We start from the raw sequence: 10,054 nt of genomic DNA, 5'->3' as shown, positions 1-10,054 counted from the left end.
ATCAATAGATTAATCTGATAAATCTATGGAATAATATAAATCTGTGGAAATATAAAACAATATAAACAATATAATACATATTACAAACAGTAATATAAATTAAAAAATATTATATAAACAGTGTGTGTATGTGTGCGTTTTAAATTTAAAAACACAGAAAGGCATTCATGTAAATGTTTTTCATATTAATTATATCTAATTTCATTAATATAATTTAGTTCCATCGTAAGTAATTTTTCAAATGTATTCAGTTATAATTGAATGATACTTGCAACTAATAATAATTTATTTACATTTTATTAGTCAGTGTTATTTTCAGTTTTAAAGAAAGCCTGAAAAGCTGGCAAATAAGACTACTGTGTCATACAGCAAAGAAAAGCTCTTTTCATCCTTTGGCTACAAAGCTGTCCATGGCTGTCACATAATCAGCAATTTAAACAGCATGATCGTGGCGACCTGCAAGTAGGTGTACTGTGCTGTCAGAAGAGTGGAAAGTTACACAGAGAAACCTTTTGAAGAGCCTTTTGATGAGGGCCCTTGAATAAATATATTGCTAATTTCTGTTGAAAGGCACTTACTCTCTCCCTTGTCCCAGAGTAAAGAGGACTGCCAGTCACTCGGATTGACCCCCACAATGCAGACAGCGCACTCATCCAGTGCTCTGTTTGTTTTTGAGAATAGAACATTTGGAAGATTAGATAAAGAGTTGTGTCCTAATGGCTTGTGTGTCCTGTCACTCTGTTCCGCAGGGGAGAGTGGGAGCTGTCTCCACGTCTCACTCAAGGCCCCCTGGCTCTGAGCCCACCCAAAGGTAGGCTGCTCCATGACCCTGTAAGGAGAAGGACATGAAGTCTTCCAGACTGCTCCTTCATGACCTTGAGCTTCCACGGTTTGGGGACAGGGCAGAACTTTCATCCTCTGGCACATTCTCCATCCCCCCCCCCCCCCCCCCCCCAACCTCTCTGGGACAACATTCTGTAGTTGGTGATCATCAATGTAACAAATGAGATCCACAGAAGCAACATTTATGGCCTTCATTATCCAGTGTGAGACCATCCTTTTTCTCTCACAGCTGTGGAGAGTGGGACTGACTCAGTCGATGTGTTTTGAATTTTTTGAGCCAGTGATCTGCGTCGGTGCAGCCGCCCTCCAGAATATTGCCGAGTTACCAGTGTCTGATTGCATGGCCCTGGCATTGGTACTAATCAACCCAGTTATCATCTAACGAGGAGAGCTAATGATTGCACCTGTCCCGCGGAACACTCTCCTTTACCTGTCAGCCCCCTTGTCTCTCTGGCAGCGCCAGGCACAACAGCTTTTACCATCTGCTTGGCGTCTGGTACCCCACTTTTACAGTACAGAGAGCTCACCGAATAAACGAGCTAAGGGACCGAAGCTGATGTACGTCGATTTCCACCTGGCTGTAGCGGCTGAGGCCAAATTCTGGCATACGGACAGCAGCTTTGCATAATGCACAAAGGGTCAAAGTGTGCAAGTCACCTCCTGCCTCCATCTTGCACAGCCACTCCTGAATGCTGATCACTCAGGCGCTGAAGTGGCGAAGTCTGAGGAAAAGTCACTCTTAAACAAGCTTACTTGTGAGAGAGCCTGCAATTGGTACTGTGGTACAGTGGTAATGAAATGACAGCGACGGCGACATAACGAACAAGCTTAAAATGCTATTCTGTTTATCTGTAGTGGTCTTTAATGTTTGACTGACTGAATGAATGAACAAGGGGGTGGGGGTCATTATTTCCACCAGCTGCTCTTAATTTTTGTCAGGTATGGTAACTCTGAAGAAGTTAATTGTGGCCTAATTGAAATGTTTTCTCACATTGATTCAGTCAATTTACTGCAATTTATACTAAAGTTCAGTATCACCTGTCTGAAATGTCACATCAATAAATGACTCACATCCAGGCAAAAATGAACGGTTTCTGTTAGCATGCATGCCATCTGTCCTGGAACGTATTGTCCTCATAGAGAAAGAGAGGGAGAAAGCCCAAGATGCTTTGTGCTTTGACTGTATACGTTTTTAAAAGTATTGATAGCGATTTGACATCAGAAGGGCACAAGCCCTTATAACACATTCACTGTATGAAAATTACTTATTGAATATATTCAAATTTTCTCATACATAGAGGGACATAGAGGGTCTGTTTAGTTTGTATTATACTTGTGTTATATCAAGGGAAACTGAAACACGAAGGAAATGTGGGTTTCTATAGCACATTCAATAGACTTCCACTATCACATACATGTAAACTGCAATTGTGTTTCCTTTCAGTCTGGTCAAGATCATTTTCTGTTATGGCATGAGGGCTTCCTATTAGGGTTTAAGGACTTCCTGCTCAGGTGGTCAGTCTTCATACTGAGCATGAAATTCCAACTGGAGCCTTCTGTAAGAAGTGACTGGTGAGTGGGGAACATTACAAGGATGAAAAAAGTATATGGTAACACTCCAAGGTTGAAATGAGACAGACCTTGCTCTCAGCTGAGAACTGTCTCATTGTGGATCTGTACACATCCTGTCCCCGTACTGTCGCTATACTCACTGTATGCACTTTTGTAAGTCGCTTTGGATAAAAGCATCTGCTAAATAAATAAATGTAAATGTAAATGTAAATGAGCCACAGCAGAGGAATTACAAATACTTCATTCATCTGGTCAATTCAATTCAATTCAATTCATTTTTATTTGTATAGTGCTTTTTACAACACAAGTTGTCACAAAGCAGCTTTACATTGTTCCCAGGCCTGAGACCCCCTGAGAGCAAGCCTAAGGCAACAGTGGCAAGGAAAAACTCCCTATCAGGAAGAAACCTTGAGCAGAACCCGGCTCAGACGGGGAGCCCATCTGCTTCTGGCTGGCACTGGGCAGATAGAGTTAAAGACAAGTTATACAATGTATTTGTATAAGGTGCCAGTGTGCAACAAGGAAAAAACCCCGGCAAGGTAACACTATGGCAGCATACCTAGGGGATGGGAGGCAAGGGACCGGCATAGTCATGAGGGCAACCCTAAGACAGTCAACACCAGATCACGGCACAGAGCCCATGATGAAGTGACAGCAATGACCACTTAGTCCACCAGAGACTCTATGATCCATGCCAGCACCAGGCCATGTCCCTCAGCTGAAGGATTTACTGTATAGATATGTTTTGAGCCTAGACTTAAAGGTGGAGAGAGAGTCTGTTCCCCGAATCTCGGTGGGTAAGCTGTTCCACAGGAGAGGGGCTTGATAGGAAAAGGCTCTACCACCTAGAGTAGTTTTGCCCACTCTTGGAATGATGAGAAGCCCGGCATTTTGGTAACGAAGGGCTCTCTGATTGAATTTTGGCCTATGACTAATATTTTGGTTTTGTCAGAGTTAAGGAGGAGAAAGTTTTGGGCCATCCAATTCTTTACATCTGTTAGGCAGGCTTCCATGTTTGATATATTCAGAGGGACATCGGGTTTGACTGATATGTATAACTGAGTATCATCTGCGTAACAATGGAAATTAATGTCATGTTTACGGATGATATCGTCAAGAGGCAACATGTATAATGAGAAGAGCAGAGGCCCAAGCACAGATCCTTGAGGTATACCATATCTTACTCTGGAACGAGCGGATAATTCGTTGTTAATGGAGACATACTGATATCGTTCTGACAGATAAGACCTAAATCAAGATAGGGCCTGTCTGCTTATGCCAACCAGGTGTTTGAGGCGGTCGAGGAGGATACGATGATCGATGGTATCAGAGGCTGTACTTAGGTCAAGTAGCACAAGAAGAGAGATACAGCCATTGTCACAGGAGAGCAGAAGGTCATTGAGCACTTTCAGGAGTGATTTCCATACTGTGGTGAGGTCTAAACCCAGACTGAAAAACTTCCAAAATGTTGTTACAGTGTAAAAATGCACAGAGTTGCTTTGATACTGCTTTTTCCAGAATTTTTGAGAGGAATGGAAGGTTCGAGATGGGCCTATAGTTTGACAGGTCATTGGGATCAAGATTGGGCTTTTTCAGAATAGGCTTGATAACTGCTACTTTGAAGGGCTGAGGTACGTGTCCAGACATAAGGGAGGCATTGATAAGATTTAATAGCGGTGTGCCAATTGGTATGGGGACAAGTTGGCTGGTAGAGTTATTAGATGAATTGATAAAAGAAGAAAAGTCGCTAAATTCAATGGGTATAAAAGAGTCAAAGCGTGAGGCAGGCCTAATAGACATACCTACATAATCTGGGACAGGACTGGCCAGGAGGCAGAAGCCGATGAAAATTTTTGTACTGTGTCACTTATATTTATGATTTTACTATCAAAGAAGTTCATGAAGTCATTGCTACTATAAATTGCTGGTGTGTTAGGGTTAACTGATGCAGGACTCTTAGTTAATCTGGCGATAGTGCTAAAAAGATACCTAGGATTGTCCTTATTTCTCTCAATAAGGGTAGAGAAATATTTGGATCTGGTAGCTGTGAGGGCATGCTTGCGGATTAGGAGACTTTCCTTCCACACCAGGAGAAAAATCTGTAATTTGGTGGAGCGCCATTTTCTTTCGAGTTTTTGCGTAGCTTGTTTGAGAGCACACGTACGGTCGTTATACCAAGGTGCTAGCTTTTTGTCTGTGATTTTCTTCCTTTTGAGGGGAGCTACGGCATCCAGAGTTTTACACAAAGTAGAGTGAATACTGTCTGCGAGTAGGTTAATTTCAGTTGAGCAAGGGTTTGAACATAAACTAGAGAAGATTTCATTGTGCAGGTTGTATGATGTAGAGAGCTCGTTAATAAAGGCATTGGCTGCAAGAGAACATAATGTGTGCCTAGAAGAAGATCTGAGCTCCGAGTATGTGAAGCACGTTAGCGGTAAATTGAAAGAGATGAGATAGTGGTCGGATAACACTGGATTGTGTGGCATAATTTCTACCATAATTTCTATTTCTTCACATCTGCTCCATATGTGAAGACCAAATCTAGAGTGTGATTGCGGTAATGTGTGGGTTTATCCACAGCTTAATAGAGTCCAATGGGTTCGATGATGGACAAAAATGCTGTTCTGAATGGGTCATGTTCATTATCCATATGCACATTAAAGTCGCCTACTATCACAGCCTTTTCTGTATTGGCAACCAGGTCAGATAAAAAGTTGGCAAATTCCGATACGAAAACACTGTAAGGGCCAGGTGGCCTGTAAACTGGTCAGATATCTGTGAGGAATGAGAATGACAGCTGTACATATTTTTTACAAGTTCAACCGACAATCAGACAGCCATTCACATGAGAATCAGTGATTCAATCAAAGGCTGACTTTGATTGACTATGCTCTAAACTGTTACTTTCACCACTTCTCATTGGTCAATTGTAAGGTACACCTACCTAATAGCAAGGTGGTCCCCCTTTTTCCCTCAGAACAGACAGAGGTGCTAGTCCATGTGAACTCCAGTGATTCCTATATGGTGGTGGATCTCAGCTCTGAATAGCTTGATCCATTTCATCACACATATGCTTGATTGGATTGATATCTGGCGAGTGAGGAGTCCACCACAGCAGGCTGAATTCACTATCATATTCTGGAAACCATTCCTGGACAATCCCACACGTGTGACATGGTGCTTTACCATGCTGAAAAAGGCCATTTGCAGATGGATACACTGCTGCCATAAATATAAACTGGAACCATTATTGCCTGAACTTAAGGTTACCTCCTTAGTTGCTAATAAGTTGTATTGATGACATGAAGCTATCAATGAAAGTAGTGCCTAGCTTGTTATGGTACTGTTGCTGTAGTAACTCTCTGAACATTATCTAAATGGTGCTGTTGGATTCACTAGCTAGCCAGTGAACAAGAAAGCTAATAACCTGGCTTTGTTCATTTCATTACATGGTTTACTTGCTGGCTTGCTACAACACTTCTCACACTTCTCTTTGGTATCTTAACTTGCCTCTGAGTGAAGTGGAATGGACCACTCATTATATTTACCCATGGTATATCTGTGATTATAGTTATAACAGAAAAACAAACCAGCCAACAGGAACAATGGATTGGAACTAAACATACTATGGAAAGCTTTCCATAGCAGTGCTGAGAGTAATTGACAGAACAAGAGTAAAGCAAGTAAAATATATTTTTTGGGAAAAAATGTGAATTACACTCTAGCCAGTTTTAATTTAAGATTATGTATGATAATTTAAGTATGATTTTTGTCTCATCTATAGTACATACACATCAGAAATATATATTGTATGTACTACATATAGAAATAATTTCCAATATTTATTTAAGGAGCTGCCAGTCAATCTAATCAGTTCTCAGACAGTGAATGCTTTAATTCCCTCTAATGTCCCTTTAGGCAAAAAAAAAAAAAAAACTTAAGAAAGATATATTTTCTTGAATGATTGAAGGAGTGAATCACATTGGAGCTCTAATGCTGAAAGTGTGTACACCTACTGAGTGAAACTAAACACCTGCATGTGGAAAATGAAGTACAGTAACAAAGCCATTGGCAATGAGCCAAACCTTCATTCAGTTTAGATTAATTCAAGGAATCTACATTCTGTTTAAATCATGGGGGCACTTAAACGCATGCCTTCAGTAATCTTAATTGATCAAGACATTGGCTGGAGCAGAAAACAGCATACACAGGGGATCCTGGGTCCAAGTTTGGGAGGCCCAGTTTTATGCAAATAATCTGAAACCACACACTGATGCTGAGATGTGCCAACTGGAAAATAAATATGCTGCCTACCAGCCAGGATGGTTGTGTGGACTAGCCCAAGGTCTTCATATCTATGAAACAGGGCCAGGCCACGGTCCAATGGGTCAAGACCAAAGGCAAAGTTTTTCTAATTAGAGACCAACCAATGCTAAATACCTTATTTATATATCAGTTTGAACAGAGAAGGGCCTCTGTGTACCATGGCCTTGTATAAAAAATCAAGGATTCAACGTAATAAAATTGGTAGTCAATGCTGAACACCAAATTTATTAAACCAACCAACCAAAGTGTAAAAATAGATTTACAAGCAAAGCACAGTATCAAATTCATTCTAAGCTCTGCGTACTTACTTTGCTACATATAAAGAATGTCCTCCTTGTCATTAACACAGACTCATACCACTACTGGGATTTTATTGAATGTTAAAGGAATGTAAACAGCTGAGGAGTCTGATTACAAACTAGAATTGTTTGTCAGCATTGTGCTGTCTCTCGTGATATTCTGCCAACATACCCAAATATTAATTTAAAAACATTTATTGCTGGATCAGCAACCAATAAACCGGGAGGTTTGTAGTCAGAGGTTGTTCAATAGTTATTGATGTTCATCCAGCAACCATTGCCAATGATGTTTTTACATAGTATAGAACAGAAACTATTTAACATGCATTGTTGTTCATTATGTCACTTCCATCAACAGAGTTCAGCTCATTTTTAGCATGTATAGAGAATATTTTTTAAAAAAGCAATATAGTAGAGTATGCTGGTAAAATTTTACATTTATGGAACTTGTAGCCACTCTTATGTAACTTGGCTGTGGATTTTATCCATATAAGAATAATTACAGACCTCTTCTGGTAGTTAATTACTAACACATACAGTACATGTGATATTACCAACATATATTAACATGTGAGCAGCATGTACTGGCAATTAGGATCTACACAGGCAGCTCACATGATGAGGAGGTTCTTTAATAAATAGTCCAGATCAATTAATAATGAGCCATAGCGCTGCTCAACTTGACAGCCACGGTCACTGCAGTCTAGATGCCTCAGGTGTCCTCATGAAGTAATGAAAGCTAATTCATTTGGACTCCTCTTTGGCTTTATGCTCTAAGGAGGATTACCATTCAAACTCCCTTGTTGGGGCAAGTTAAATGGTTGTTCAGTCATGTGTCCTTTTACTTTGCAGGTTTGATCATTTACACAGACTCTGGGTTAAGCAAATGCTGATAAAAATATGTTTATTTCTTGCTCAATTCAATTGAGAAAACATAACCTGTTGCGTCATATACAGATAGCACTCATTTCACCATAGTTACTGTATTAACAGTATTAACCCTAATGGGTAGAATCTAAATATGCATTTGAATGCATCTGGCTGCTTGTCTGATGATTCATCCAAGTTATTGCAATTTCTTAATACAGTAACTATGCTAAAATGTGTCCAGTGCTATTTGTATATGATTCAGTAGGTTATGTTTTTTAATGTATTTTTCTTTCATCAGAAATTGCTTAAACTGTGTGCATGTAAATGATCAAATCTACATGCATAAAGGCAATATGTCTGGACAACTGTTGAAATTGCTCAAGCAAAGTGCAATATAAGGTGCAGACTGAATATGCAAGGTAAGTTTCCTTAGAGAAGAAAACCAAAGAAGATTCCAAATGAAATAGATTTTATTACTTCATGAAGACACCTGAGGCATCTAGACTGCAGTGAACACACTGTAAATTCTAATAAGTTGACTTTACTTAGAAAAAGTGAAGAAACCAATTGCCTCAAAATTTCTAAGTAAAGTAACTGATTACTTTTAAGTGGTTAAAGCTTGAAACTGCTACTACAGACTACTTGTATAATTCCAGTAATACTAAGTATTGTTTGTTAACATTAACTCAAAATTGCAAATTGGCTTAACTACTAAAATCAGTTCAAGCAACTAAAACATGTAAGTTTTGACAACTACATCGATTGTCATTCAGATAGTAATGTATACTCAAAAAAGTCAGCTTCTTACAAGACTAAACGTTGACATGAAAAATATCAGGAAACCGTTTGCCACCAAGGTGGTGCCACCTCTCTAATGTCTCGCTCACTGGAGGCTCAGAGTGTACTAACTCCTTTCTTCTCAATGTGAAAGTACAGTCCATCATCTGGGATATCAGAGTAACACTTGGCCGACGTTTTTTCATCTCATCTACAAGCTCCTTTCGTTTATATTCCAAGCTTTTCTCATCTTCCCTGTCAGGAAAATTGGGCAGAAAATTTATTTCAAAATGTTTGGGGCTTTTGACACTTTTCAAAGGCTCTTGGTTTCCTGCATTTATGGCTACATCTGTACATCCAGCTCAACAAAGTTTGGTACGATAGTTATCCATTTTGAACTTCAGGCTGTTTTTCCAGTCATTCCAGCCATTGGGAGAGCCTGATTCAGTGAGACATAGGTGCTTCTTAATGAGTGCAGATGCAACATCATTGAAGTCTTCATCTTTGGGATATGCTTTGAAGCTGTACATTGTCTCAGCAAGTTTTTGTAGAATCTCATGCTTCATATTCCTGGACACTTCTAAGTATCTTTGATCTCGCATGTATATTAGGTTACCCTGACGTAGTCTGTGCTCTATGTCCACGGGGAAATTTGGAATCTCAAATGTGTCTGACCATGGAGACTGTCGAGCAAGTGGTAATCGATCTTCAGAGGACACAGACACAATTTCTGTATCTGCTGTACTTGGTGTGGGAGTTGTCACAATGGAGATAACCTTCAGGGTAGGTTTCTCAGGTAAGTCAGCAATGTCAGTAAGGTTGACAAGGGCATTGTTAAAATCAGGGTCCTCGTACTGAAGAGAAAACTTGTACTGAAGCCACAACTTTTCCTCAAGTTGTTGTACCAGTGAGTCCAATGTGTCTGGTTTCTCAGGGAGCGTAATTTTCCGTATGTCATGTGTCTCCATTATGTTCTGTGAGTCTGAAAAAAAGAATTTGAAGGACTCAGTTACTCAATGTAACCTCCAAGTTAAGGTAACAGAGTAGTCCACTACAGATCCAAACTTAATATTCCATTTAGCACAAGATGTAATGTTTAAGGGTAACAAACATTCTGCCTCTAATTCTGTAAGCAGACAGAGGGAAAGGGTCATACATATCAGTAAGCTTGATGACTGATGTAGATGGGACATGACTGCACAGTTCATAAGAGCGTAGATGCTGTACGTACCATGCTGTCTGCTGTTTGCAAACAAACAAAACATCAGTGTCAATGACAATTATTTTCTCAATTTGTTTGAATTCAGGAAGACCTGAGCAAGTGCCAACAGAAACCACCATATCTGGAGTGTACTTGATGCCATCAA

At 39.9% G+C, this 10,054-nt stretch overlaps 1 pseudogene; it reads right to left on the bottom strand.

The window, feature by feature from the left end:
• Positions 1–1,366: 1,366 nt before the first annotated feature.
• On the bottom strand, positions 1,367–9,655 carry LOC118796417 (annotated as a pseudogene).
• Between the last annotated feature and the right edge of the window lie 399 nt (positions 9,656–10,054).

This window comes from Megalops cyprinoides, chromosome 21 (assembly GCF_013368585.1).
Source record: "Megalops cyprinoides isolate fMegCyp1 chromosome 21, fMegCyp1.pri, whole genome shotgun sequence".
Taxonomy (NCBI): Eukaryota; Metazoa; Chordata; class Actinopteri; order Elopiformes; family Megalopidae; genus Megalops; species Megalops cyprinoides.
The sequence above is the reverse complement of the archived record's forward strand: the minus strand, read 5'-3'. Positions and strand labels throughout refer to the sequence as shown.